This window comes from Hibiscus syriacus, unplaced genomic scaffold (genome assembly GCF_006381635.1).
Source record: "Hibiscus syriacus cultivar Baekdansim isolate YM2019G1 unplaced genomic scaffold, ASM638163v2 tig00113123_pilon, whole genome shotgun sequence".
NCBI classification, from domain to species: Eukaryota; Viridiplantae; Streptophyta; class Magnoliopsida; order Malvales; family Malvaceae; genus Hibiscus; species Hibiscus syriacus.
In genome coordinates this window covers 634,775-639,387 of record NW_024063443.1, presented here as the reverse complement: position 1 = coordinate 639,387, position 4,613 = coordinate 634,775, and the positions used below count along the sequence as shown (strand labels likewise).

General features: G+C 37.7%; 1 pseudogene; it reads right to left on the bottom strand.

Moving 5' to 3' along the window:
• Nucleotides 1-897: 897 nt before the first annotated feature.
• Nucleotides 898-4,377, bottom strand: LOC120185376 (annotated as a pseudogene).
• Nucleotides 4,378-4,613: the final 236 nt, after the last annotated feature.

The following is a 4,613-nucleotide window of genomic DNA, read 5'->3' as shown; positions in this document are numbered from 1 at the left end:
CTCCTTAACCCGAATCTTAACCCCTTTTAGTCTAAAAGTTAACCTAGACTCCCATATCTGAGTTTTACCTTTCGAAAATTCTAAAACCGGCGACTCTCGGGCTTCCAACGCTTCAAACCGAGGTATGGGATTCTTTTTTTTCTTTTTTCCTTTTGGTTGTTCTCAGATATTTCCTCTCTGTGTGTCTTGTTTTTTCTATTTGAATATGTTTGCTTTTTTTCGATTTTCTTGCTCTTTTTCTTCGTTTTTTCCTTTTTCTCCCCAAATTTCCCTCTATTGAATTTGGTTGCCTCCCATGGTTTTCTTTTTAATCTGGTGGCTTGCATGTTGATGGATTTGATGCTTGTTGCTACCGAGAAGATAGGGCATGAGTGCCTTATTTTGCTTGTGTCAAGACCCCTGTTTTCCTCGAGATTCTTTTTAGATTTGTTTTAAAAACCCTAAATATCACTAATCTAGATCGTTGGATGGGTCCAGATCGTGTGGCTGAGGGGGCTGCGATGCATGGCTTGAGATGGAACCCTAATCAAGTTTTAGGTCAACTACTTAGGCCTTGAAATTGGGCTCCGATCGGGTTTTCCATTAGTTCCAGTATTGGGCTGAAATTGTGTGGGTTAGGTTATGCTTTGGGTTGTTGAGCTTCGGGTTAGGCCTACAAAATGTAATTATAATATTAATAATAATAATAGTAATAACAATTAAAACGGGGACAAAAACAGGTGTCAAAAAATTATATATTTAATTTGCTTATAATTATAAACTTTTTATTGTAATTTATTTTTTTAATAAAACTCAACTTTTATTTCCATAATTCTTTAATATAAAGAATGAAAATGAGAAATAAAGGCTATCGACCAAACGAAATGGATTCGTGAGAAAAAATGAAGGTTTGTACGATTGACATCATATCTGCTATGTGGAGCTAAATCAAAGTAGTGATGACCTAATGTCTTGAGTCAGTAAGTACAGGTTCCGATAAGAAGAACCACCTTCTTCAACACTCTTCCGAGCTTGCTCTGCAACCCCATGCATCACCTTCATGATTTCATCTATCTTTACTTCCATCAAATCCCTCACCATCTTCTCCACCACTCTTCTTTCGCATCTGTCTTTCATGTCCAAACCCACCCTCCAAACCTCACTCACGAACCTGCTGTTCACTTGTTGGTCTGATATTACAGGCCAACAAATCATCGGCACTCCGGTATGTGTACTTTCCAAGATCTTGTTCCATCCGCCGTGAGTCAAGAACCCTCCGACGGCTCGGTGAGTCAACACCTGCTCTTGAGGTGCCCAACTCACTATCATTCCCTTACCTTTGGATCTTTCTTGAAGGTCCGTCAAGAGTTGACCCGAATTACCACCAGTCTTCTCAGATGATCAAGTCGGATTGAATGACCAACAGAAATGATTTCCCACTGTCGACCCAGCCATGCCAAAACTCGAGTATTTGGTCATGCGTGAAGCTGGCCATGCTCCCAAAGCTGACGAAGACGACTGAGTTCGATGGTTGGGAATGGAGCCAAGTGATGCAATCTTCGTCCTCTTTCCACAGAATAATTGTTGCTGATGCTGAAGGGGATGGGTCGTCGTTGACGTTGATACGGACATTAGAGAGGGCATGCAAAGGGCAGATGGTGTAGATTTTGGAGAACAAAGAGGTGAGTTTAAAAATAACGGGAGCTTCGAGTTCATCGAAGGTGTTTAGTATTACAGCAGATGTTCGCAGCATGGCTTTGGCCTCGTTGATAAAGAATTCCAATCTTGGATCCTAAGCTCTCTCAACCCTGTAAATAGTACAATGAATCGGTCGATTCTGTTTCAGGCAATAGACCAATCGGACTTCCATTAATCTAATTAATTGCATTTGTTAACCAAATCAAAGTGTATTATGAATAAATCAATCTAAGTGCCATAATTTCATTTAATTTGATCGCTCCTTGTTTAGTCAACGCCCGTATCTGCAAATTCCTGGAATGCAAGCCACCAGCTTGTCCATCTCTTTACCTGCAAATTATATATGATTAAAAGAAGCAAAAACTATATCTTCATGGATTAAAAGTCAACAAGGCTTAAGCTAACCTTGCAGTGGAACTTCCCCTTCCTCAATGAGTTTGGATAAATGAAAGTAAGTCCAGGTGCAGAAAGCACTGAACGTGCCGAACGCTAAAACAGGGATCCCGAATTCTTCACCAGCCGTTACCTATGTTGCATTGATATTGATACAGGGACGGAAAACGCCAATTTTTAAAAATACAAGATACGGGGATAGCAACGGTACGGCATATAAAATAATTTTAAAATTATAAATTTATATAAAAAATTATAAATAAAGTCAAATATTAAGACTCAAACAACAATATTAAGTTACATTAAAAAAATTAAATGAGTTTAAATATATGCATCAATTGAATGTAATTGAAAACAAAGCATGCAAATATAAAAGACGAATACAAAAAGCGAAAAGAGATGTGAATATAAGTTACATGCAGACTACTATGTTTTGCTTCGAACTGAAAAAAAGACCGATAACTGACATGAAGCGTGCAGATAAAACCATGCAGGATCAGCAGATTTGAATACCTTCAAGTACCTTGCTATTATGGCACCTAGTGGAATCAATATACCCCAACTTACTGCGTTTAACACCCGCGTATCTGAAAATTTCATTGCATGCAATCTGTAAGTAACTTCAAGTTGATTAAAGTTTATTTCCAGATAAAACAATTTACCATTTTACTTCTTTAGCAATATTCTAATTTATAAGTAGGGCTTATTTTACCAGACGTTTCGGAATTATAACTCAAATTTGTTATACTCTGTTTTTTATTCTTGAGAAATGTTGCTACTAGAAAAATGAAACCAACACTGTTTAAAATCTCAACTACTCTCTCAACAAAACCAAAATCCCATAGAAAGCAACTAATGGGTAGTCATGTAACCTTGAAACATAATCAACCCCATCACCTGTTATGCGACAAAAAGAAACACGAAGAGCTAAAAAAAAGTTAAACTAAATGTCTGTCTTAACTAAATGGAAAATCAAACTAATTGTTCCTCGGACGGACAACAACATTCACGAGCAATTGGGTTGGCACAAGACACCAAATCCTTCAAACAAAACCCATCAGAAAACAGGACCCAAAAAACGACTTAGAAATCAAAAAAACGTAACCTATTGCTTTCAGAAGTGAAGTAAAGAAGAATACCAATAAGATCAAATAGAACTTATGCAATAACGAAGAGCTAAAAAAATAAGATGACACTATAAATCCTTAACTTTCTCATGAACACCAAACCACACTAGAGAAGAGCTAAACTTAGACAAGAACCACACCTCAGCTATTAACAACATGAAGAACAGAATAAATTTGTGGTACAAGGAACTTATTTTTTAGCTTCTCATTTTAGCAGACACTAGTTACAAGAAAAACGGGATTGAATCTTGACAATAATAGAATGGCAAAGTGCAGGATGAAAGGATTCTACTCGAGACAGTTTTATGGTTTAATTCATTAAGAGCGAGCAGAATTCCATTCGTGAAACACTTGAGCATGTTTTTTATCATCAATTTCATATAGAAACAAGATGAGAGAAGCACAAAGAGAGCAAAGAAAACTTTAAATTGCAAAGGATATTCGGTAATAAAAATAAATTGAAAAGGGAAGAGAAAACAAATTGAAAAACATAGAGAAATTGGAGAACTTACATATCCAACTGACACTTTGAAACCTGGAAGTCTTCACTTCAGCAGCATAAATTTAGAGTTGAGAGTTGAGAGACGATAAGAGTCGAGAGAAGAAATAATTGAGAAGCTATGAAATTAGGTAATGCGATGGGATTTATTTTTAAATGTAAAATGACAAAAAGATCTTGGGGACGCATGTGAAAGTCCCCAGCCATCCCTGAAACATCCCGACGCCGTTTCAGCCGTACCCCAACCGTCCCCGTGTCATCCCCGTGGATGGCGTCCCCATGCTTCCTAGGTCGTTACGGCAGTGGAAGACATGATCCCATCTACTACGATGCAGGTGGTTATTGAGAACCTGAGATCAGAAACCAACAGCTGACGGAGTGCAGTGACGATGGTAGATCTGATAGATGGCAAGATATCTAAGAATTTGCATGGACGGAGAGGGGGAGATCGTCAGGGACGGACAAGACGTGGAAGTTAGGGAAGCGACGGTGGAAGGCGGTGGTGTCGATGGAAGGGAGGAGACGGCTGTGGATGTGTTAGGTGTTGATGAAGGTGACTTGGAAACCGGCATGGCTGAGAAGCTCTGCTAGTTTGAGCATAGGTTTGATGTGAGCCAGCACCGGGAAGGGCAAGAAGACTGGATAGGGTTGGGGTAATTCAAGTTTTAGATTCTCCATTTTTTTCTTGGAACCCCCAATTTTGTTGCATCAACTATAAAAATGGTTGCTTAAATAAAAAGCTTAAACTAAAAAACTCTAAACTATGAAAAAATCTCAAATTTTCATACTTTTCTTTATCTCTCTCATTAATCCCGTTCAATTTTAAATTGAAATTAATTATTTTTTTATCTTTTCAAAATCTCTTTCTTTAATTTATCAAATATACTTTAACTCTTAGTTTTCTTCGATCTTAATTT